This window comes from Ornithorhynchus anatinus, chromosome 6, assembly GCF_004115215.2.
Source record: "Ornithorhynchus anatinus isolate Pmale09 chromosome 6, mOrnAna1.pri.v4, whole genome shotgun sequence".
Taxonomy (NCBI): Eukaryota; Metazoa; Chordata; class Mammalia; order Monotremata; family Ornithorhynchidae; genus Ornithorhynchus; species Ornithorhynchus anatinus.
In genome coordinates this window covers 17220314-17247088 of record NC_041733.1, presented here as the reverse complement: position 1 = coordinate 17247088, position 26775 = coordinate 17220314, and the positions used below count along the sequence as shown (strand labels likewise).

Genomic DNA, 26775 nt, shown 5'->3' with positions numbered 1-26775 from the left:
GACCTGGGATTAGAATCCAGACCCTCTTACTCCCACTCTACCCACTAGGCCACTTTGCTTCTGATTCCACATCTCTGAACCTTCCCCCAGCCCTTAGCGCAATGATTGATATAAAATGCCAAGCAGATACCATAAATAATAACAACAATGGCAGGAAAAGAAGTTGATAAGTGGAAAGCATTTAAAGTGAGATCAAAAGCGGTTATAATTACATTGTGCTTTTGACCAGAAAGCGGGGAAATATAGTCTAGGGGTTAGGATGGAGTTAGGCCAACCTCCAAACTTCTATTTCTAACCCCACCATTAACTTCAGAAAGTTGCTTGCTCTAGAAAGTCCACTTTTACTCTGTTTGGCTGAGGATTCACAGTCGCAGAATCTAGGTTATGGGCTGAGCATCCGCGATGGAAGCTATCTAGCGACTGCCAATTCCTGAGAGCTAATAACGCTAATAATTATGGCATTCATTAAGGGCCGACTCTGTCCCAAGTGCTGCGGTAGATGCAAGATATTTAGGTCTAACCCAATCCCTGCCCCACACGGGCTTTGCTGTCCAAGTAGGAGGGAGAACAGGTAGGTATTTAATCCCCATTTTGTAGATGAGGAAACTGAGGCACAAAGATGCTAAGAGACTTGCCCAAGGTCACACAGCCGGTGAGCTGTGGAATCAGGATTGTGATCTTTCCACTAGGCCACGTTGCTGTAGTTGTATTTACAAAGTAAGAGGAAATAATAACTTCAAGTCTGTGAGCTCGTCATGGGCAGGGAACAGGTCTGTTTATTGTTATATTGTACTCTCCCGAGCACTTAGTACAGTGCACCACGCACAGTAAGCGCTCGATAAATACGACTGAATGAATAGAAGTGGTCACAACTGGACGCTGGAATGTGGACGGAGGATGGAGCTATCATTATCCTCTAGACTGTAAGCTCGTTGTGAGCAAGGAATGCGTCCACCAGCTCTGTTATATTGAACTCGCCCAAGCGCTTAGTATGGTGTTCTCCACACAATAAGTGCTCAATAAATAAGATTGATTGTTTGGTCAGTGGGTTAACGCCATTAGAGGGGATTCTACTCCCGTCCTTGAGTCCAGAGTAGTTTAACATTTTTCTCAGTAACATGGATTGTGAAGTCGGTCCACGCTAACACAAATTTTCTTCAAGGTGAAGTGAGGGAGTCAGTGCTTGCAGGGCAGAATTAGAATTCAAAGTCACCTTAAAAAAAGGGAGGCAACCACAGGATGAAGTTCGAGAGTGTCGATTCCAGGGTACTACAGAGCAGAAGGAAAAATTAACCGAATAAACTGACAGTGGTTGGTGGTTGTCCACATTTAGTCACTGGACAAAAATAGATTACAAACTTCTAAAGAGAACTGCCTTTCCTGCCAACCTTTCTTTCAGAAAGGCGGCAGCCTGGAAACTACAAGTCCATTGATCATCTGGAGGACCGTGGCATTCGGGGAAGAAGACGGTTTTGACCCGTCGATGGACTCCAGCTCACTGAGCCCCTGAAGGGAAAGACCTGTGGATTAGTTCCCAGATGATAATATTGGCATCCCTAGAATATAATATTTTCCAGGGTCCCAAACAAGGTTCCTTGAACTCTCCTGGTAAAACTACGCTGTGCTGTCTGCTGGTTCTCGCTGGTCAGTCAATCAATCGATGGTATTTACGGAGAAGCAATAGAGAAGCAGCGTGGCCTAGTGGATAGAGCATGGTCCTGTGAGTCAGAAGGACCTGGGCTCTAATCCGGGCTCTGCCACTTGTCTCCTGAGTGAACCTGGGCAAGTCACTTCTCTGTGCCTCCGTGACCTCATCTGTAAAATGAGGATTAAGATTGTAAATGAGCCCTATGTGGGACAGGGACTGTGTCCAATCTGATTAGCTTGTATCTACCCCAGAGGTTAGTTGGGTGGCTGGTACGTAGTAAGCACTATCAAATACCATTAAAATAAATAAATACGATCGATCGATTGATTCCTCCAAGATGGCGATTGGACTGGTTGTCACGATAGAGATAACTAGTTCTCCGACTCCCTGCCAATGCCAGTTTCCCTTTCAGTTATCTAAACGTGATCCCATCCATCTAAAGGACTTCTCGGGTTGCCTGATCCTCTGCTGAATTAATTCATGTTCTTGTTATTTTAAAGGCATCGCCAGCTAATTGATTTCACATGCTCATAAACTGAACTTTTAATAAGCCAAACCGACACACGCCGTCCTTCCAGATTTGAGAAGTGGTGAAGAACAGGGCTGTGGCTTTGGTGGAGAGAACAGCGACTCCTTTCGAAGAGAGAGACTTTCTGTTTTGCTGGGGTGGTATTCATTTATTCTATCTGTTTATGTAAGTAAAGGTCAAATTGGGCTGTCAGATCATATAAACGGCACTCGGCTGAAAAGTCATGGGGTGAAGGAATGAATCTTAGTTCCCAGTACCCTGATACATGCAGATAAGGAACTGGTAAATCCATCCCGTTCAAAGACGGGAATGAATCTGTCCATCATTTGAAGTTTGAGACTTCAGCCCAGTCATTTGAAATTTTTGATTAGGTTTGAGTGGCTGCCTAGCAGACGCAGTCCCCCAAATCTTCCTGTACTGAGGGTCTTCTTCCTTCGGTGCCTCTTTCTGATCTCCTATCCTCCTGTCTCTCCCCCCTTCAGTCTATACTTCACTCAGCTGCCCAGATCATCTTTCTAGAGAAACGCTCTGGGCATGTCACTCTCCTCCTCAAAATCCTCCAGTGGTTGCCTATCAACCTTTGCATGAATCAAAAACTCCTCACTCTTGGCTTCAAAGCTGTCATCCCCTTGCCCCCTCCTACCTCACCTCCCTCCTCTCCTCCTCCAGCCCAGCCCGCACACTCCGCTTCTCAGCCACCGCTCAGCTCCTCACTGGGCCTCGTTCCCTCCTGTCCCGCCGTCGACCCCCGGTCCTCATCCAACCGCTGTCCCGGAACGCCCTCCCTCCTCACCTCCGCCAAACTAACTCTCTTCCCCTCTTCAAAGCCCTGCTGAGAGCTCACCTCCTCCAGGAGGCCTTCCCACACTGAGCCCTCCCTTTCCCTCTGCTCTTCCTCCCCTCCCCACTGCCCTTACTCCCTCCCTCTACTCTACCCCTTCCCCTCCCCACAGCACTTGTGTATATTTGTATATATTATTTATTACTTTATTTTATCAATGATGTGAAGCAGTGTGGCTCAGTGGAAAGAGCACGGGCCTGGGAGTCAGACGTCATGGGTTCGATTTCCCGCTCCGCCACTTGTCAGCTGTGGGACTGTGGGCAAGTCACTTCACTTCTCTGTGCCTCAGTTCCCTCATCCTTAAAATGGGGATGAAGACTGTGAGCCTCACGTAGGACAACCTGATTACTCTGTATCTACCCCAGCGCTTAGAACAGGGCTCTGCACGTAGTAAGCGCTTAACAAATAGCAACATTATATATCTATGATTCTATTTATCTATTTTGATGGTATTGATGCCTGTCTCCTTGGCTTGTTTTGCTGTCTGTCTCCCCCGTTTAGACTGTGAGCCCGTTGTTGGGCAGAGATTGTCTCTATCTGTGGCCGAATTGTACATTCCAAGCGCTTAGTCCAGTGCTCTGCAGACAGTAAGCGCTCAATAAATACGATTGAATGAATGAATGAATAAATAATCAATCGTATTTATTGGTACTTGCTCTGTTGCCGTACTAAGCGCTTGGCAGATTGCAGTGTAACAGAGTTGGTAGACACGATTTCCCGCCACAGTGAGTTTATTCACTCATTCAATAGTATTTATTGAGCGCTTACTATGTGCAGAGCACTGTACTAAGCGCTTGGAATGGACAAATCGGTAACAGATAGAGACGGTCCCTGCCCTTTGACGGGCGCACTGTCTAATCGGGGGAGACGGGCTGACAAGAACGATGGCAATAAATAGAATCAAGAGATTACAGTCTAGAGGGGGAGACAAACATTAGTATAAGTAAATAAATTAGGGGTATGTCCAGAAGTGCTGGGGGGCTGAGGGAGAGTTGAATAAAGAGTGCAAATTCAAGTGCAAGGTTGAAGTACAAAGGAGTGGGAGAAGAAGAAATGAGGGCTGAGTCAGGGAAGGTGTCTTGGAGAAGATCTGCCCTGTCAATAAGACTTTGAAGGGATGAGGGGGAGCAACAAGCCATCTTCTCCTTTGCTAATTAATTTCTCCCCTTTCTTTAAAGCTCTCCTAAGGGCCCCCCCCCTTCACTTTGCGGTTTTCCCCGATTAAGTCTCTCCCCTGCCCAAGCAACCCAAGCAATTGGTAGAATCACGAGCAGCAGCGTGGCCTAGTAGATAGAGGCCTGGGAGTCAGAAGGACCTGGGTTCTAATCCCAGCTTTGCCATACGCCTGCCGAGTGACCTTGGGCAAGCAGCGTGGCTCAGTGGAAAGAGCCCGGGCTTGGGAGTCAGAAGTCATGGGTTCAAAATCCGGCTCAACCGCTTGTCAGCTGTGTGACTTGGGACAAGTCACTTCACTTCTCTGTGCCTCAGTTACCTCATCTGTAAAATGGGGATGAAGACTGTGAGCCCCACATGGGACAACCTGATCACCTTTTATCCTCTCCAGTGCTTAGAACAGTGCTTTGTGCATAGTAAGCGCTTAACAAATGCCATCATTATTATTATTATTATTATTATTATTATTTACCGTAGTGGGCAGGAAATGTCTCTTTTTGTTGCCGAATTGTACTGTCCAAGCGCTTAGTACCGTGCTCTGCACGTAGTAAGAGCTCAATAAAGACGATTGAATGAATGAATGAATGATTGAATTTCACTTCTCTGTGCCTCAGGGACCTCATTTGTAAAATGGGGATTATGACATCTGTAAAATCTGTAAAATATGAGCCCCTTGTGGGACAGGAACTGTGCCCAACCCCATTTGCTTATATCTACCCCAGAGCTCAGTTCAGTGCCTGGAACATAGTAAACAAATACCACAATTTTCCCTCTAGACTGTAAACTCACTGTGGCCAGGGAATGTGTCTCCCAAGCGCTTAGTACGGTGCTCTGCACACAATAAATATGATTGACTGACTGCCCGCCCCGGGTTCTAATCCCAGATCTGCCACTTATCCACTGCGTGACTCTGGGCCAGTCACTTCACTTCTCTGTGCCTCAGCTCCCTCATGTGTAAAATGGGGATTAAGACTGTGAGCCCCATGTGGGACATGGACTGTGCCCAACCTGATTAACTTGCATCCATCCCAGTGTTTAGTACAGTGCCTGGCACATAGTAAGCGCTTACCAAGTACTATAAAAAAAAGAAAAGACTAGAGGTAGGGGACTCTTTCTTTCCAAATGGGACTAGGATGGCCTCCAGTAGCCCCCACAGATACCGGGCAGAGTCGCTTCAAATGTGACCCACCAGGCCAACAGCTTCACGTTATGCCATGACGCCCAACCTTTTACGGAAGTCTGGCCGACTCTCCCCGGACCTTTGCCGTTCCTTCCGGGACACCTTACCATCCCTCCCGCCCCCAGCCCTGACCACGAGTTACCCCAAAGCTGTTGTGTTCCCCTTCTGGGTCCCTCTAAAGCAGCAGAACTCGGCAGCGGAGGGGGGCTTGGAGCCAGAAATAAAAATTCCAGACAAAATGGTGCCGGGTGCCGGATCAGTAACTCTGAAAAACGGGCTGCCCAGCCTAACGCTGGATGAATGGCCACACTATAGGTGGCATTCCTCAATCTGAGCGCAGACAGGGGAGACACAGAGAGGGGAAACTGTTAGCTTGGGCTTCCTTGCCATCCAGTTTACTTCAAGCAGGGGATTCTGGAAGTGCCGGTCCGGCAAAAAATGGCTGCCTGCCTACGTTGTTTTCTGAGTTTTCTTATGGACCAAACAGGACCTTCGGGCTTGGGCTTGACTAGGCCAAATCAGGCCTGACATGCGGTGCGATTAGCATTAAAAAGAACCAGTCATTTAGCCCCCTCCCCTCCAAGGGCCTAGTGCAGTGCCTGCTCTCCAGGAAGGCTGAGGAGACATCACCTTCTTGGGGACAAAAGATTTTCTTCTCTCCTTTTCTTGCCTTCTTGTCACTAGTCACTGATCTCGAACCCTTTATTCGGTTGTGGCGTTGAGTGGGACATTAAAATGAGAATAAATGAGCAGATTTAAAGGCTGCTGAGGCAGCCTCTTCAAGATACGGAAGGATAAATTGCTGATTAAAACCTACAGCGGTGGTCAAATCCAGAAGAAAAAGGGCAGGGCTGTAGCTTGATCAATTTAATTTTAATTAATTGAGGTGGAGAGACAGAGACAAAGGATTTTTCCGAGTGTTAAAATAATAATAATAAAAAAAACTAAGGGGATGCAAAGAGCTTAGCGGTTGCCCCACCTCCCTGTGGGAAGGCAGGGTTTTACGTTTGATTCGGAATCTTTCTTGCGGGTCAGGACTCCCGGATCCAACCCGGGGCAGCCTACCGAGATATTCCTATGAGGAATTGTACTTTCCAAATGCTTAGTACAGTGCTCTGCACACAGTAAGCGCTAATTAAACGCAATTGAATGAATGAATGAATGAATGAATGAGGGAGGAGGCAAGAGGTTGGGGATTGGAAAAACCCAAACCGTTCTGTGTGTTAATCAGGCAGAGCTGTCCCTGCCTGGCCCAGAGGTTTGTTTGGCCTCTTTGGCTCTGAAGAATTAACGTTACATTGGGACTTAGCGCCAGGAAGGCTCAGTGCAGAAAATTGGCAGGAATCCTATTTTCAAGGGAAAATTTCCCTTCCCTAAACCTGTTTGCCTCCTAGACACTTTCACCTAGAGTTCAAATCTACGCCTCTCTGATTTCTGGAATAATTCTCCCTCCGTGGCTATCTTTGGTTCCCATTTGGAGGTCTTCTCCTAACAGTGCAAGCCATTCCCATTAAACCTCTGTGGTCCTGGGCCAGAGGGAGTCCAACAAAAATAAAGTGCAGGATTTCCTCAGAATTTGCAATACCCTGAATGCATCAAAGGCATATTTTCCGCAGGCTGGTCTGTGCATTACGTATTTTTCCTTCCATTTGTAAATCAACTGGACCTGGTAGAGATTCACAGGGTGAGCAGGGGAAGACGGCAAGGGGTTAAAGGGACATCTCACACTCACGGTGCCATTTCCTGAAGGTGAGGAGACTCGGCCTTCTGGGAAAATTAGGGACTGATAATAATAATAATAATAATTATGTTGGTATTTGTTAAGCGCTTACTATGTGCAGAGCACTCTTCTAAGCGCTGGGGGAGATACAGGGTCATCAGGTCGTCCCACGTGAGGCTCACAGTTAATCCCCATTTTACAGATGAGGTCACCGAGGCCCAGAGAAGTTAAGTGACTTGCCCACAGTCACACAGCTGACAAGTGGCAGAGCAGGGATTCGAACCCATGACCTCTGACTCCCAAGCCCATGTTCTTTCCACCGAGCCGCGCTGATAAGAGGTGTCAGAGGGAGATTTGGGATTTGCTGGCCCCCTGAGAACTTCATTCGATCGTACTTCTTGAGCCCTTACTTTGTGCAGAGCACTGTATTAAGCACTTGAGCGAGTATAATACAACAATGAACGGACACATTCCCTGCCTACAACGAGCTTACGGTGCTTTCACAAAATTGTCAGAAGAGTAGACCCATCTAGGGGTTGCTCTCTTCTGAGGTCTGTTGGCTTGAACAAGGTCAACCACCAAAATTCACTGCAAAATTCAGAAGTGGTGATCGCCCATTGGTTAGTTACTGGGAGTTCTAGGTGAATCGGAAGCACTTGCTCCCTGTTCGCCGATGTAAGCTCGTTGCGGGCAGGAAATGTGTCTGTTTATTGTTAACACTCTTCTCCCCTAAGCGCTTAGTACAGTGCTTGACACACAGTAAGTGCTCAATAAATATGACTGACTGAATGAATAAATGAACGCTGCTATCATCATCCAGCTCCAGGGCGGAGTTTGTGTTTTGTCTGGATGAGGATTTCGTAAGTATTGGTATTTAGCTGGATGAGCTCCCTTGGAGTGCTCCTTAATTGTGGTATTGGTTAAGCAACTACTGTGTGCCAAGCACTGTACTAAATGCTGGGGTAGATGAAAAATGTAAGTCCCCGTCCCACATGGGATGCTCAATCTAAATAGGAAGAGCAGCTGCTCCATTTCCATTTTACAGATGAGGACACTGAGGCCCCGGGAAGTGAAGTGACATGCCCAACGTCACGGAGCCAGGAGCAAGTGGCGGGGCGGGGATTAGAACACGCGACAGAGCAAGGGCCTGCGTGTCAGGAGGTCATGCGTTCTAATCCTGGCTCTGCCACTTACCTGCTGTGTGGCCTTGGGCAAGTCGCTTCACCTCTCTGAGCCTCAGTTCCCTCATCTGGAAAATGGGGATTGAGACCACGAGCCCCATATGTCCAACCCGATTTGCTTGTCTCCGCCCCAGCGCTTAGTACAGTGCCTGGCACACAGTAAGGGCTTAACAAATACCACAATTATGATTAATTTATTACTATTATAAAATGGTGGACATAGAAGGGGACGAGTTTCTGAGTGAGAAAACACAACGGAAAGAGCCTAGGCCTGGGAGTCTGGGGACCTGAGTTCTAATCCCGATTCCACCACTTGCCTCCTGTGTGATCTCGGAGAAGTCACTTAGCTTCTCTGTTCCTCAGTTTCCTCATCTGAAAAATGGGAATTCAATCCTACTCCCTCCTTCTTAGACTGTGAGCCCTATGTGGGCCAGGGACTGTGTCCAACCGGATTATCTTATGTCTACTCCAGGATTTCACTGGTCAGAGTAGAGTGAATGCCAGCCTTGGTGGCTATCAGCCCAGCTGCTGGCCGGTGCACTTCTTACCCTTTTCTAAACTTCAAAATGGGTCCACCTGGAAAGAAGTTCTGCTCCCTCTGAAATATTGGTGTGACCCTAACTCTGAATCCCCGTGAGAAGCAGTACGGCCCAGTGGTTAGAGCACAGGCGGAGTCAGAAGGACCGAGGTTCTAATCCCGGCTCTGCCACTTGTTGGCTACGTGGCTTTGGGCAAATCACTTCACTTCTCTGTCCAGTTTCCTCAATTGTAAAATGGGGATGAAATACCTGCTTTCCTTCCTATTTAGACCAGGAGCTCCACGTGGGACAGGGACTTTCATTTTTTTTAATCCACCCCAGGGCTTGGTACAGTGCTCGGCACATAGTAGGTGCTTAAAAAATAAAACAATTAAGGAGCACTCCAAGAGGCTCACCCAGATAGATACCCATCCTCAGTGAGTCCTCAACCAAAACAAAACACAAACTCATGCTCCGTCGATATGGAAACAAGTCAAATTATTTTAAGAAAAAATGGTCTTTCAGTAACTCTTGTTGTTATGGCAACCCGGATTCTAACAGTTACTCTGCCGTGTAGTTTTTCTGGACCAGGGCTTTGGGAATCCTTAAAAACAAATTGTGCCTGAATCCCTTATGAACCACCTCTGGAAGGAGCGGGGAGACCAGCGGAAAAGAGAAGAGGAAGCTGCAGAATTGGGGGGCTGGTAAGTTCTTTGAGGGCAGGGATGGTGTTTGCCTACTCTACTGTACTCTCCCAGGCGGCGTGGGGAAGCAGAATGGCCTGGTGGTTAGAACACGGGCCAGGGAGTCAGAAGGACCTGGGTTCTAGTCCCAGCTCCACCACTTGTCTGCTGTGTGACCTAGGGCAAGTCACTTAACTTCTCCAAGCCTCAGTTACCTCATCTGTAAAATGGAGATTAAAACCGTGCGCCCCGGGTGGGACAGAGGCTGCGTCCAAACTGACTAGCTTGTATCAACCCCAGTGCTTAGTACAGTGCCTGGTATATAGTAAGCGCATAACAAACTGGGCAGGGAATGTGTCTGCTTGTTTTCACACTGTACTCTTCTTAGTGCTCTGCACACAGTCAGCGCTCAGTAAGTACTTAGTGGAAAGAACGTAGGCTTGGGAGTCAGAGGACATGGGTTCTAATCCCGGTTTAGCCTCTCGTCTGCTGTGTGACCTCAGGCTGTGTGACCTTCTCTGAGCCTCAGTTACCTCATCTGTAGAATGGGGATTAAGACCGTGAGCCCCAAGTGGGAGAACCTGATCACCTGGTATCTACTCAAGCGCTTAGACAGTGCTTGACACATAGTAAGAGCTTAACAAATACCATTATTATTATTATTATTATTGAACTAAATAAATGCCATTTTAAAATAAATGACCTTACAGTCTACGGGGTGAAGACATATTAAAATAGATGTTACATAATCTATAGATATCTACCTAAGTGCTGTGGGGTTGAGGGTGGGGTGAGTATCAAATGCCGAAAGGTCACAGATCCAGGTGCGTAGATGCTGCGGAAGGGAGAGGGAGCCAGGGAAAAGAGGGCTTAATCGGGAGAGACAATCAAGAGGAGACCTACTATCCCGCGGAGGAGTGGCTTGTTTTTGCCGATGCGTAACCCATTTCATAGACAGAGACAAATTGACTTTCAGGAAGCACAGTGCTCTACTTTGAAGGTAATAGTAGAAGACAGGCATTAGGCAAAAACTAAAATGTCAGAATTCACGGGATGGATTGAAGGTTATTCTGGAACGCTGAATCGACTCCTGGCATGACTGGAAGCTTGCTTAGGCTTAATTTAGCACAGTGCTCCTCCACCGTTGATCACTTAGGATCTGTGGTCTGATCTCTGATGAAACTCTGAGGGCAGCGTGAACTGGAGTCCCGGCTCTGCCGCTTGTCAGCTGTGTGACTGTGGGCAAGTCACTTAACTTCTCTGTGCCTCGGTTCCCTCATCTGTAAAATGGGGATTAACTGTGAGCCTCACGTGGGACGACCTGATGACCCTGTATCTCCCCCAGTGCTTGGAACAGTGCTCTGCACATAGTAAGCGCTTAACAGATACCAACATCATTATTATGAAGGACAGCTTCAGTAAAGGGAGAGCCGCATAATAATGATTGTGGTATTGGTCAAGCATCGCAAGGGGCAAAACTGGGATTAGAACCCAGGTCCTCTGATTCTCAAGCCTGGGCTCTGTCCACCAGTCCTGTTCCGGGGTGGAGGGCTTCGTAAGTCCCAGGGACAAATGGTCACAAAGGGGAGATCTCCTGAGGCTAATGAACCCCTGGAATTTCCTGAGCACCTACACGCAGACAACTAGACTGAGTCCTTGGCTCACAGTATGCTAAGGACTGTGTCCGACCTAACTTGGATCTACCCCAGTGCTTAGTACAGTGCTTGGCATTTAGTAGGCTCTTTATAAACAAACTCTACAATCTACGTGTGGCGGAGCATGGCGAAGTAGATAGAGCATGGGCCTGGGAGTCAGCAGGTCGTGGGTTCTAATCCTGGCTCTGCCACTTGTCTGCTGGGTGACCTTAGGCAAGTTACTTCACCTCTCTGGGCCTCATTTACCTCATCTGTAAAATGGGGATTGAGAGCGTGAGCCCCATGCGGGACAGGGACTGATTAAGACTGATTAACCTGAATCTACCCCGGCACTTGGAACAGAGCTTGATACGTAGTGAGTGCTTAACAAGTACCATAATTATTGTTATTATTATGTCTACCAACTCTGTTGCATTGTACTCTCCCAAGTGCTCAGTCCAGTGCTCTGTACATGGCAAATTGACTGATCTATGCCAATGGGACCATCCAGGAATGAGCATTCCTCAGATGAAGGAGAGCGGCCTGGCACGCTGGCCCTTGGAGGGAGATCTCACCTTCTCTGCCAGACACACAATGGAAAGTCACAACTCCTTGCTGCTAACTCCGCTGGGGATTCGGTGGAAAGGGCGTGGCTCTAGAAATGAGACCACCTGGGTTCTACTCCTGGCTGTGCCGTAAAGATGCCCTGCGATAGGCGCCGCGACCCACCTGCCTACTGGCCGATTACGCTCCTTGCCCCTCGGGAACCTGATGGGCAGCGAGGAGAGAACCCAAGTGACTCTGGATAAGCCACCAGCACCTTAACCGCTTCTCGATCCTGAGGTCTCGTCGTTCCTGACAGAGAAACCCCATCAGCCTCACCCCGTTCCACTGGACTTGTGGCTTTTTTATGGATGTCATTCTGGATATATTTATGAAGTTTCCACATCCCTCCTGTCAAATATAATAATAATAATAATGTTGGTATTTGTTAAGCTCTTACTATGTGCAGAGCACTGTTCTAAGTGCTGGGGTAATCGGGTTGTCCCACATGAGGCTCACCATTTTCATCCCCATTTTCCAGATGAGGTAACTGAGGCAACAGAGAAGTGAAGCGACTTGCCCACAGTCACACAGCTGACAAGCGGCAGAGCCGGTATTCGAACCCATGACCTCTGGCTCCCAAGCCCGTGCTCTTTCCACTGAGCCACGATACCAACTCCTCACCTTCCCCGATTAATTCACGACACTGTAGTCACGTCCTCGGCACTTGAGCATTTACAGGCCTCCTCGGTGTTTCTGTATGTATATTCAATTATTTCTTCAGTTTTTTCAGCCCTCTAGACTGTAAGCTCACTGTGGGCAGGGAATATGTCTATTTATTGTTACATCGTACTCTCCCAAGTCCTTAGTACTGTGCTTTGCAAACAGTAAGTGCTCAATAAATACGACTGAATGAATGAATCCTAACATTTCACACTATTTTTCACACCGTTATATTCTCGTTCTTCCTCCTGCAGCCACCATGTGTTACTACATTTTTTCCATCTCCCCCACTAGTTTGATTTTAAGGCAGGAAATGTGTCTTGCTTCTGGGATTTTCCCAAAGCTTACCACAGTCCTTAGCATTCAGCAGGTACATATAAATACAACCGATCGACTGATTGGCTCATCGGAAATTGACAGAAGTGTCTGTCACCCTGCCTTACCTCGAGGGCAGTGATCACGACTTCTAACTCTTTTGCACACTCCCAGGTGGTCAATATAGTATTCTCCACACAGTTAGCACTTAGTAAATAGGGAAGCAGCAAGGCCTAGTGGAAAGAGCACAGGCCTGGGAGTCAGGGGATCTGGGTTCTAATCCCAGCTCCGCCACTTGTCTGCTAGGTGGCCTTAGCCAAGTCACTTCGCTTCTCTGCGCCTCAGTTCTCTTACCTCTAAAATGGAGATTAAGACGGTGAGCCCCACGTGAAATATGGACTATGTCTAATCTGATTAACCTGTATCTACTCCAGCAGTTGATACGGTTCCTGGAACATAGCGCTTAACAAACACCATAAAAAATAAAAAAACAACTATGGATTGATTGGCTGATTGATCATTTGGGTGGATATCAGAGATAAGCCCCATTTTTTTCTCCACCTAAAGATAGGGGGCAAGTCATGATGATGATGATGATGATGATGGCATTTGTTAAGCGCTTACTATGTGTCAAGCACTGTTCTAAGCGCTGGGGGATACAAGGTAATCAGGTTGTTCCATGTGGGGCTCACAGTCTTAATATCCATTTTACAGATGAGGTAACTGAGGCCCAGGGAAGTTAAGTGACTTGCCCAAAGTCACACAGCTGACAAGTGGCAGAGCCGGGATTAGAACCCAGGACCTCTGACTCCCAAGCCCGGGCTCTTTCCACTGAGCCACGTGAAAACTCAATGCCCTTTGACTTAAGGGAACCATTAAACCCGTCAGTCGAATTTAGTGAACCGCACTGATTGAGTGCTTACTCTGTGCAGAGCACTGTACTAAGTGCTTGGGAGAGTAAAGTATAACAATAATCAGACACATTCCCTGCCCACAACCAGTCTATATATATATATACTTAGAGTATAGAAGTGGGGGAGACAGACATTAATCTAAATGAATAAATGACAGATATAGAAATAAGTACTGTGGGGCTGGGGGGCAGGGATGAGTAAAGGAAGTAAGTCAGGGTGACGCAGAAGGGAGTGGGAGAAGGGGGAAAGGAGGGCTTAATCAGGGAAGGCCTCTTGGAGGAGATGGGCCTTCAATAAGGTTTTGAAGTGGGGGAGAGCCTTCTACGAATCGGCCCTCCTGGGATGACTGGTGATGTCGAGGGCTCTTCTCGGGAGCGCACCCCAAAAGAGGAGAGTGGTCCGGGGAAGGCGTGAAGCCAAGATAGGAGGGCTGCTGGCACACAGGACGACTGTAGCTACACTCAAAAGCTGTCTTTGCCCCATCTCTTCCCTGGCCATCCTTCCCAGCCACCCTTCCCTCTCTGAGCCCTCTGGGAAGCCACCCAGCTACTTCTGGAAGCTAGAGAGCTCTTCTCCCCTGGATGGAGGCAGGAATGTCGGCAAGGGCAGAAGTGGACATGAGAAATTTTCTCTTAGGTGGAGGTCGTGGTTTCCCAGTTTAGGACCCTAGCAGTAAAATGATCTCTTCCAGAGCATTAAAGTCACCTACACTGTATAATAATCAAACTAAACTGGGGGAAAGAGCCCAGCTCTCCGCTCTGGTTGCAAAATTATGGTTCAGAGAGGCGGCACGATCCTCGCTCAATCAATGGTATTAATTGAGCGCTTGCCGTGTGCGGGGACCTTTACTAAGCTCTCGGCAGCGTTCAATACTACTGAGTTGGTAGACGCCATCTCTGCCTTCAAGGAGTTTACAGTCTAGCTGACGGACCTTCCTACATTGTACTTGACACTCGAGCTGCTCCTTAAAAATTTTCTTTCTAGATTTTCCCTGACTCATCCTAGTAAGAATAACTGTGTTATCTGATAATAATGGTAACAATAATAGTAATAATTGTGCTATTTGATGAGTGTTCTGATGTGCCAAGCACTGTATATTAAGCACTGGAGTAGTTACAAGATAATCATGTTGGACTCAATCTGTGTCCCACATGGGGCTCACAGTCTAAGTACGTATGAGGGAGAACAGGTAATGAGTCCCCATTTTTACAGATGAGGAAACTGAGGCACGGGGCAGTTAAATGACTAGCCCACGGTCACACAGCAGGCAGAGCTGGGATTAAAACCCAAGTCTTCTGATCCCCAAACCCATCTTCCGTCTACTGAGCCATGCTGCTTCTCCCAAGAGTCTTGGGAGAAATCGTGTTGTCATCTAGGTCTTTTGGAAGTGTGGTTTAATCACTTTTTAAAAAGCTGAAAATGTTCTCCATTTCTTGACTAAACTAACTCATGGTTTATTTTTAAGACTCCGTATTACAATATTTCCTGGGCATCTTGAATTATACAGCTAATAAGGCAAATAAACAACAGTGCAGCCTTAAACTCTACCATTACTATTTCTAGAATTACAGAAGAGTTGCTCTGCATCTTCACTGAAAAGGCTCATTAATGCAGCACTTTTTTCCCTGTGTTCTTGATGCCATCCTTAAGAGGAGGAAAAAAAAACCCGGTCAATGAAATTCAAAGCTTACAGCGATCCACTGTTAGAATTACAAATTTAAATCTCTCTTGGCTAGAAAACACCAAAAGTAAACTTTTCAGAGCGGTGTTCACTTTTTCGAATACGTTGCATGGTATGGCAGAATGTTAATCAACGTTTTAAGCCCAGGGGATAGAGCCGAGCAGAGTGTCCTCCAAAGGAACGATTAGCATTCCTCTGAATTTGGGTATGGCTACTCAATATACAGATTTTTCTTTTTTCCATGATACTTGTAAAGTATCTACTATGTGCCGGACACTGTTCTAAGCGCTAGGGTAGATATAAGCTAATCAGGTTGAACCCACAGTCTCTGTTCCAGATGAGGCTCACGGTCTTAATCCTCATCTTCCAGTAACCGAGGCCCAGAGAAGTGAAGTGACTGGCCCAAGGTCACCCAGAAGGCAAGTGCCGGACCGGGGATGAGAACCCAGATCTTTCCGACTCACAGCCCGTGCTCTATCCACGAGGCCGCACTGCTTCTCTATTTTATTAGAGAGTCACGGTTGTGGATTTGCCGTTGGGTCCGGCTTCTTTTATGCAAATTCAAAATTTCATTCCTAGCCCCGTAGTCCACAGGGATTCTGCAGCTGGGATTTTACAGCGCTCCATCGATCGATCGATGGTACTTATTGAGCACTTATTAGGTGCAGAGCACTGCACTAAGCGGTGGGGAGAGTACAACGCAGCAGAATGAGCAGATCCGTTCCCTGCCCGTAACGATCTTTCAGTCTAGCGGGGGAGAGCTTACTCCACCTGCTCTAACTTCTGTTTAGATCTCCCGGCAACCCCGGGCCAGCGTATCTGCCAGCACCCAGTCAGAGAGGTCTTTTCTCGTTCTCGGTTTGTCAGAGCATCTCTGACCGCAAGCGGAAGGGGAGGAGGCCTACGGAGTTGGTTTCTGTGGTAACGGTGGTAACAACTGTTCTGCTTTTAGGAACGGCACAAAAACAAATTATGAAAGTAGCACCCCAATTCCCCGCCACCCACTCCACCCTGGGGCTCAACACGCCCGGTGGAGCCATTCTCTATTTAGGCGGCTGTGCTCTCACTGCTGTGACGAGGGTCAGTGGTTAGAGCAGTTCGACGCCCCAGAGAGAAGCACAACCCTATTGTTCGAGGTTCTAGAGCGATCCCTAGAAGCGGCGTGGGCCTGTCCTTTGCCTGCTGTGAATGGCCTCGGGCAAGTCACTTCACTTCCCTGTGCCTCAGTTTCCTCATCTATAAAATGGGGATTCGATACCCGTTCTCCCTCCCCCTTGGGCTGTGAGCCCCTCGTGGGACAGTGACTGTGTCCGACTTGATTATCTCGTAACCACCCCAGAGCTTAGTACGGTTCTTGGTGCACAGAAAGCCTTTAACGAATACCACAGTTCTCATTATTAGTCATGGTCCTTTCCTGGATCACATCAGTCAATCAATCAGTGGTATTTATTGAGCGCTTTCTGTGTGCAGAGCCCCGCATTAAGTGCTTAGGAGAGTAATAATAATAATTGTGGTATTTGTTGAGCACTTGCTATGCGCCAGGGACCGAACTAAGTACTGAGGAGGATACAAGCAAATCGGGTGGGACACGGTCCCTGTCCCGCGTGGGGCTCACGGTCTCAATCCCCATTTTACAGATGAGGTAGCTAAGGCATGGAGAAGTAAAGTGACTTGCCCAAGGTCACCCAGCAGACCAGTGGTGGAGGCAGAATTAGAACCCATAACCTTCTGACTCCCGGCCCCGAGCTCTATAGCTCTACGCCAAGCGGCTTTGATCTAACAGAGCCCTGTCCACAATGAGTTTTCAGCCTAGAGGACTGTAACATCACATCCACAGACCTTGCAAGATGCTTCAAATGGGTGACCCAAGCTGACCTCTGATTTGAGATCGGAGCATGGAAAAAGCCAAGGCGCAAGTCGAAACCCTCACAACCTAGCTACTGAACGCAGCCAGCCGTTACCAAGAAATTCTAGGGTGGAACCTTAAAGGACACCAGCTGTGATTCTCATTTTATCTGCTGGTCTTGGTACACGCTTCTCAGTTCTACACACATGAATGCATAAGCAAGATACTGCGCTAGCCCCCAAGGACTGGTAAAGGGGTAAACTCTCTCTTTCTCGCTCTCTCTTCCTCTCCCGCCCCGTTTCCCGCCCCCCCCCCCGCACCTTTACCAGAGAAATAATGATAATTACGGTACTTGTTAAGCGCTTACCATGTGCCAAGCACTGTTCTAAGCGCTGAAGTAGATACACGTTAATCATAATGTTGGTATTTTTAAGCGCTTGCTATGTGCAGAGCACTGTTGTAAGCGCTGGGGTAGACACAAGGGAATCAGGTTGTCCCACGTGGGGCTCACAGTCTTAATCCCCATTTTACAGATGAGGTGACTGAGGCACAGAGAAGTGAAGTGACTTGCCCACAGTCACACAGCTGACAAGGGGCCGAGCCGGGATTCGAACCCATGACCTCTGACTCCAAAGCCCGGGCTCTTTCCACTGAGCCACGCTGCTTCCGGGATATAGTCCCTGTCCTACATGGGACTCACGGTCTTAATCCCCATTTTCCAGATGAGATAAACTGAGGCCCAGAGAAGCGAAGTGACTTACCCCAGGTGACACAGCAGACTAGTGGCGGAACCGGGATTAGAACCCAGATCCTTCTGATTCTCACGCCCAGCCACTGGTGAATTGCTGTAGCTAACAGAATTGCTTCTCTAACAGAAAGGTGTAGAACCCGAGCCACTGGCCAGTTCAAATTCCTGCCCGGCCACCATTTTGCAGCGATGCTAGGCTGGTCACTTCACCTCTCTGTGTGCCTCAGTTTCTTCATCAGTGGATAGGAGATCTGTTAGCTGGCTGCCTTCTAAGGAGGGCTGTGAGGATGCCCTAATGGAACAATAATAATAATAATAATGGTATTTTTTAAACTCTTACTATGTGCCAGGCACTAGGGTGGATACAAACAAATGGCGTCAGACACAGTCCCTGTCCCACGTGGGGCTCACAGTCTCAAACCCCCATTTTACCGATGAAGTAACTGAGGCCCAGAGAAGTGAAGTGACCTGCCCATGGACCCACAGCAGACAAGTGGCAGAGCTGGGATCAGAACCCAGGTCCTTCTGACTCCTAGGCCCGCGCTTTATCCACTAGGCCAGTTGAGCTCTTTGAAATTAAGAAATGCTATCAGCGGGGGAGACAACGGTGGCGAAGAATGTGGGTGTGGGTCGGGGGCTTGGAAGCTGGGAGGGAAGGGATAAGTCATCTCTTGCAGTCACCTTCGGAGGACAATTGAAAATCTTGTCTCTCAAGGCGAGGGAGATTTGCTCCGCTCCTTCACCTTTGTACCCACCCGGATCGCTCTTCAACCCCTTCTATTCCGCCCAGCCCACTTCTTCTGCCTTCATAATAATAATAATAATAATAATGATAATGTTGGTATTTGTTAAGCGCTTACTATGTGCCAACCACGGTTCTAAGCACTGGGGTAGACACAGGGGAATCAGGATGTCCCACGTGGGGCTCACAGTCTTAATCCCCATTTTACAGATGAGGTGACTGAGGCACAGAGAAGTGAAGTGACTTGCCCACAGTCACACAGCTGACAAGTGGCAGAGCGGGGATTCGAACTCATGACCTCTGACTCCAAAGCCCGTGCTCTTTCCACTGAGCCACGCTGCTTCATCCATTCCTCCCCACTCTACCATCCCATCTCTCTCTTCCTTCAACCTCCTTTGCCACCCCACTTCTGCTCTCTCTCTCTTCCACCCCCTCTTGCCCTCCACCACCAACCAAGGCTGATGAGGCATCGACAGGTATTGCATCTGCTAGAGGGAGAAGCTCTAAGACAGAGGCTTTCAATTTCACGTTGGAACCCGGCCCGTCTGCACCTTGGGCTAATTTGCCATTTCTCTCAGTCCCTTTACCAGTGGCAGCCAGCCCCCTCTCTTCAACCTCAACCACGGAGTTGAAGAACGAAGGCTGCGTGGTGGAAACGACCAAATCGCTCGTCCTCTTACCGAGCGGGCCAACGGGCAAGAGAAAGGAATTGGAAGCTCTAGTCTCAGAGACTGGAGGAGTCGATGGGGGTACAAATGGACCATCCCAGACACGGGGACACCAAAGCTGATTAGCTCCCCTCCCCTCCTATTCCCTCTGAGTCATTATATTAATAATAATAACGGCGACATTTGTCAAGTGCTTACCATGTCCCACGCGGCACCGAACGAAGCGCAGGGGTGGATACAAGCAAATCGGGTTGGACGCAGTCTCGTCCCATGTGGGGCTCATAGTCTCAATCCCCATTTTCCAGATGAGGGAACTGAGGCCCAGAGAAGTGAAGTGACTTGCTCAGGGTCGCACGGCAGACAAGTGGCGGAACTGGGATTAGAACCCGGTTCCTTCTGACTCCCTGGCCTGTGCTCTATCCACTACTATATTCAGACACTGCACTTCTAGAGCATCTCTCATCTGAGATATCTCTTGCTCTTCAGAATCTATTCATTCCCACAGTGACTCCCTCGCCTCCTTGTCTGTACCCTTGTAAGTTCCTGGACGGGTAGCTTTAACCCAGAGGAAAATCCTGTTTCCGGGAGTAGCTGATGTGTTATTCTGCCCCTGCTTAGGTGCTGTGTAAGCCTGGAAATCCAGGGTGAACAGAGCTGACCCTCATCTCGATAAAAGCACCACAATCTCTAATGCTTCCCTGTACTGAGAAGCGGCCCGGCCCGGTAGATATAGCACGGGCCTGGGAGTCAGAGTACATGGGTTCTAATTCCTGCCTTGACACGTGTCTGCTGGGTGACCTTAGGCAAGACCCTTAACCTCTTTGTGCCTCAGTTCCCCTCGTCTACAAAATGGGGACTCAATACCTATTCTCCATCCTATGTAGACTGTGAGCCCCGTGTGAGACCTGATTAACTTGTATCTACCCCAGCACTTAGCACGGAGCTTGGCGTCTAGTGACTACTTAACAAATGCTATTATTGTTATCATTTATTACTGGGTTCAGAGAGCAATTACAATCTTCACACCATTTCTCTAAGGTGAAATGAGTGTTTGTCAAGAGTACTTATGTGAACCTGTCTACTGGATACGGTACTCTCCCAAGCACTTCAGTTCAGTATTCTGCTCACGGAAAGCTCTCGGTAAATTGACTGATTTTTTAAATGGTATTTCTTAAGCGGTTACTATGTGCCGGGCACTGTACTAAACTCTGTGGTAGATGTAAGATAGTCGGGTTGGACCCAGTCCATGTCTCACGTGGGGCTCAGGGTCTTAATCTCCACTTTACGGATGAGATAACCGAAGGTCAGAGAAGTAATGTGTCCTTGCCCAAGGTCACACAGCAGCCAAGTGGCAGAGCTGGGATGAGAACCCAGATCCCGAACCTAGGTTCGGGCCCATGCTACGAGACATAAAGCCGACAGGTAAATTCCCTCCGCTTCACGGCCACAGAGACCTCAAGCTTCCTGCTCTTCTTGGGCTACCTTACTGTCCCCTCGTTCAGATGCTGCTAACATTTCTGTTATCATAGATCTTGTTTCTCCACATCTTCCTTCCCTGGGTACCGAGTTGCTCATGGTCATATTCAGGGCGTTGCCACAACAGAAATTTGCCCGACTCAGCTGAAACGCTTGGTCTGAGACTTAATTACGGCTGCCTTTGACAAGCAGCGTGGCTCAGTGGAAAGAGCGAGGGCCTGGGAGTCAGAAGGACCTGGGCTCTAATCCCAGCTCTGCTACATGTCTGCTGTGTGACCTTGGGCCAGTCACTTCACTTCTCTGGGCCTCAATCACCTCATCTGGAAAATGAGGATTAAGACTATGAGCCCTACGTGGGAGAGAGACTGTGTCCAATCTAATTAGCTTGTTTCAACCCCAGTGCTTAGTACAGCGCTTGGCACATTGCAAGCACTTAACAGGTACTATTATTGTTATTATTATTATTATTAAATGGACCCGACTCCTTTTTAATGGTACTTGTTAAAGACATGACAACACACTTCAGTGATCTCTGAGACCCAGCCTCCACCACTCAGATACAGGAGAGCAGGGAATAGCATAAAAACCTATACATGAGGTTCACAGCTCTCATAAAACATTAGACACCATCAGTAAGTCTTGGCTCTGGTTATGGTTTTTGATTTTTTTGTTGTTTGTATAATGGTATTTTCTTAGCATTTACTATGTGTCTGGTCCTGTAATAAGCGCTGGAGTAGATATAAACTAATCAGATTAGACACCGTTCATGTCCCACATGGGGCTCACAGTCTCAATCCCCATTTTACAGATGAGGGAACTGAAGCAGAGTGAAGTTTAGTGCCTTGTCCAAGGTCACACAGCAGACGAGTGGCAGAGCCGGAAATAGAACCTAGGTCCTCTTGTTCTTATTCCGTGCTCTCTCCACTAGGCCAAGCGGCTTCTTCACCGTTGCCTCTGCCGGGCTCTAATGCTTAATAAATCCTGGCTCTCAGGCATCAGGAAGCATGAGAACAAACAAAAAAAATCAGGTCCAACGTGACGACCCCCGTTTCTCGATCATCATTAAATTCACCTTTCCTCCTCCACTACTTCCCCAACATTCCTATTCACTCCCTTCCTTCCTTCCCGCCACATCCCTCATCACCATTAACACATGGCTTTGCAAGCCTCTCCGGCCCCTCGCTCTCTTTTGTCACTGACAGGCTCTGGGTTCTTGTTCTTCTTAGAGAAGCGGCGTGGCCTAATGGTTAAAGCATGGGCCTGGAAGTCAGAAGGACCTGGGTCCTCATCCCGGCTCCCCCACTCGTCTGCTGTGTCACCTTGGACAAGTCCCATCACTTCTCTGGGCCTCATTTACCTCATCTGTAAAATGGGAATTGAGACTGTGAGCCTCACTTGGGCCAGGGACTGTGCCCAACCCACCCAGCGCTTAGTACAGTGCCTGGCTCTTAGTAAGCCCTTAACAAATACCACGGTTATCATTATTATCATTAATACTATCAGCTCGTCTATCCTCTCTTCAATCAGAAGCCTTTGCCCATAATAATAATAATTGATAAAAAATGAGGACATCTGCTAAGCACTTATCGTGGCTCGGTGGAAAGAGCCCGGGCTTCGGAGTCAGAGGTCACGAGTTCGACTCCCGGCTCCGCCACTTGTCAGCCGTGTGACTGTGGGCGAGTCACTTCACTTCTCTGTGCCTCAGTTCCCTCATCTGTAAAATGGGGATTAACTGTGAGCCTCACGTGGGACGACCTGATGACCCTGTATCTCCCCCGGCGCTTAGAACAGTGCCCTGCACATAGTAAGCGATTAACAAATACCCACGTTATTATTATGTGTCGATCACTATACTTAGCCCCCTCTAAACTATAAGCTCCTTTTGTGCCGGGAACATCCTCATCATCATAAATGGAATCTACTGAGCGCTTACTATGTCCAGGATACTGTACTAAATGCTTGGGAGAGTACAACAGAGCGGGTAGACACATTCCCTGCCCACAGTGACCTTGTAGTCCAGAGGACTAATTCTGTTGCATTGTACTCTCCCAAGTGCTTAGTACAGGGCTCCCCACTAAGTGCTCAATAAATATCACTGACAGATAAGCTCTGAGGTAGATGAAAGATAATCAGGGTGGACACAATCCCTGTCCGACAAGGGGCTCAAAATCTAAGAGGAGTAGAGAAAACAGGCCTTGAATCCCTGTTTTATTGATGAGGAAACAGAGGCACAGAGAAGTGAATCGAATTGCAGAAGGTCACCCAGCAGGCAAGTGGCAGAGCTGGAATCAGAACCCAGGTCTCCTGATTCCACGGCCCCTCTTCCTTCCACTAGGCCCCATCACATCTCGACGTCTCCAACGAGCTCTCCCCTTTCTCCCACCCTTATTCCGGCCCTCGTTCCTCCTCTTCTCAATGATCCCGACAGACCTCTCCTCCCCTAGCCAGATCACACCAGGAAACGTCTGCTGCAGACAAGGCGGAGGTCGGGGGGGGGGGGGGAAGGGGCTTTTCCCGTCAGTTTGACCTGCATTCTGAGCAGAAAAAGCCGTTGGAGAATAAATCCCCTTTGTGGCATTAAGGAAATTAGTCATTTGTTAATACACAGAAAATGTTCTCTGACCTAGTGACTGGATTTGTCAGATTCTTTTGTTTGAAAAGTGACAGGATCTCGAAGCAGTGATTCAGTCTGAAAAATGGAACACGGATTGCAGCTCAGATTGGGCCTAGGGAAAGACCACGAGGACGGAAAGCCGTGGGGGTCCAGGGGCTTGGGAAGCATAGCCGCGCACGGACCAGGAGAGGGGTAATTGTCTTTTTTTTTAAATGGTATTCGTTAAGCACTTACTATGTGCCGGGCACTGTACTGAACCGATTACTGACAATGACTCTCCCCCTCTTCAAAGCCTTATTAAAGTCACCTCTCCTTCAAGAGGCCTTTCCTGACTAAGCCCTCCTTTCCCCTTCTCCCACTCCCTTCTGCATCACCCTGATTTGCTCCCTTAATTCATCCCCTCCAACCAGCCCCACAGCACTTAACACACATTATCTGCAATGTATTTATTCATATTAATGACTGTCCCCCCTCTAGTCAGTAAGCTCTTTGTGGGCAGGGAATGGGTCAGTTTATTGTTATATTGTAATGATAATAACGGTGGCATTTGTTAAGTGCTTACTATGTGCAAAGCACTGTTCTAAGCGCTGGGGCGGGATACAAGGTGATCAGGTTGCCCCAGGTGAGGCTCACAGTCTTAATCTCCATTTTAGTAATAATGACGGTATTTGTTAAGCGTTTACTATGTGCAAAACACTGTACTCTCCCAGGCACTTAGTACAATGCTTTGCACACAATAAGTGCTCAATTAATACGATTGAATGAATGAATACTAAACACTGGGTCGATATAAATTAATCGGGTTGGAAATAGTCCCTGTCCCACATGGGGCTCACGGCCTTAATTCCCATTTTACAGAGTAACGGAGGGCCAGGGAAGTGAAGGGACTTGTCCAAGGTCTCACAACGGACAAGCAGCGGAGACGGGATTAGAACCCATGTCCTCTGACTCCCAGGTCCCTGCTCTATCCACTAGGCTATGCTGCTTCTCATCATCCCCACCTGTAGTCAGCAGACCAGCGCATACAGTGGTGGGTGAAATGGAGGTGGGGGGAAGGGGGAAACAAGATGGTGATCATTCTCTTGGAACCGCCAGGTGGGTTCATGGAAAGAGCACTCTGTGCCTCTGTTACCTCATCTGTAAAATGAGGTCCTCCTAGATTGGAAGCTCGTTGTGGGCAGGGAATACATCTGTTTATTGTTGCATTGTACTCTCCCAAGTGCTTAGTACAGTGTTCTGCACACAGAAAGCCCTCAATAAGTGCAATTGCATGAATGAATGAAAGAAAATGGTGACTCCAGACCTTCCCTTCAGTTTAGACTAGGGGCCCCGGGCGGGACAAGGACTATGTCCAACCTGATTAACTTATTGAATAACAATAATAATAATAATTCTGGTATGTGTTAAGCAGTGTTATGTACTAAACGCTGGGGTGAATACAAGCAAATTGGGTTGGACACAGTCCCTGCCCCATGTGGGGCTCACAGTCATTCATTCACTCATTCATTCCATCGTATTTATTGAGTGCTGTATGGAGAGCACTGTATTAAGCGCTTGGAAAGTACAATTTGGCAACAGATGGAGACACTCCCTATCCAACAATGGGCTCACAGTCTCAATCTCCGTTTAACGGATGAGGTAACTGAGGCCCAAAGAAATGAAGTGACTTGTCCATCATCACACAGCAGATGAGGTAGAGCCAGGATTAGAACCCACGACCTTCGGCTTCCTGGCCCGTACTCTATCCACTCCTCCATGCTGCTTCTCATACCTACTTATATCTTCTTATATCTCCTATCTCATATTTCCCTTTACCTACTCAAGCTCTTAGTAAAGTGCCTGGCACACAGTAAGCGCTTAACAAGTACCATTAAAAAAAACAAAAACAAAAAAACCCGAACTGGCAGGTTTGATTCTCCTCCTATTCCCTGCCCCTTGCTCCTCCTTAACCTTGAGGAAACCCAGAGAAGGTATATCGCCTCAGCCACCCACAGCACACAGATGAAATCACCAGTGGGGAGATAATACTGCCATGGAAACTGAAAAATATCAACACCAAAAATAGGCTGAAAGCTCATGAATGCAACTTTGAACCAGGATTCACCCACAAGCAACAATTCACGCCCAGTGCTTAGTACAGTGCTTTGCGCACGAGAAGCGCTCGATGCCTACTAGGACGGGTACGGTGCTAAGCACTTGATACGGTGCTCTGCATCTAGTAAGGGCTCAATAAATACCAGTAATTGATCGATTAGTACCGAATACAGACGGCTGCCAGTCGGTCTCTAAATTATCCACCATTCATTCATTCACTAGTATTTACTGAGCGCTTACTATGTGCAGAGCACTGTACTAAGCGCTATGTACGACCGACTATTTATTTATGTTAACATCAGTCCCTCCTCTAGTCCGTAAACTCGTGGCGGGCAGGGAACTTGTCTACCAAATCTATTGTTTTATACTCTCCCAAGGGCTTAGAACAATGTTCGGCGCAGAGTAAGCACTAAATAAATACCACTGATGACCATCAGTCCGTTGGATTTATCAAGCACTTACGGTGTACCAAGCACTGTGCTAAATTCATTCAGTGGAATTTATTGAGGCCTTACTCTGTGAGAGAGTACAAGTGAACAATAAACGGACATATTCCCTGCCCACAACAAGCTTACGGTCTAGAGGACTGCTAATGGACTGAATTCTTGGAAGAATTCAACGGTCTATTCATTTATCTCCCAGTGCACTTTCCTGGGGAGGTTGGGCTGGTAAAAAAAAATACTCCGGGCTGATAAGGGGGAGGCGTTTATTAACAAGTCGGTTTTGCCACACTGAAGCTGAGGTTCTTTCTCTATAGGTGTTCGGTGCTCTGCGTGGACAGCGTTAGATTAATAATCGTCAGTGAGGACTCAGACCAGAGTCTCACTCCTGGGAGGACTGTGGATAGGGGCTCAGAGGAGGCAGGCTGGGCTTTATGAGTAATAATAACAATAACAATAATAATAATGGCATTTGTTAGGCACTTACTAGGTGCATGTCACAGTAGTAAGCTGGGTGGATAGAAGAGAATCAGGTTGGACACAGACCCTATCCCACATGGGGCTCCCAGTCTTCATCCCCATCTTACAGATGAGGTCACCGAGGCCCAGAGAAGTGAAGTGACTTGCCCAAGGTCACACAACAGATATGTTCTAATCTCGGCTCTGCCACTTACCTGCTGTGTGACCTCGGGCAAGTCTTTTAACTTCTCCGTGCCTCGGTAACCTCATCTGTAAAATGGGGGACTGTGAGCCCCACGTAGGACAAGGGACTGTGTCCAACCCGATTTGCTCGTATCATCCCAACGTTTAGTACGGTGCCTGGCCCACAGCAGGTGCTTAACAAATACCATGATCATTGTTATC

The 26775-nt window shown here is 47.9% G+C and overlaps 1 protein-coding gene across 5 annotated transcripts in view; it reads right to left on the bottom strand.

Annotated features, from left to right (window-relative positions):
- Positions 1–26775, bottom strand: part of NHSL2 (NHS like 2) — a 149816-nt gene that overhangs the window by 37441 nt on the left and 85600 nt on the right. The gene's annotated exons all lie outside the window — the stretch shown is intronic.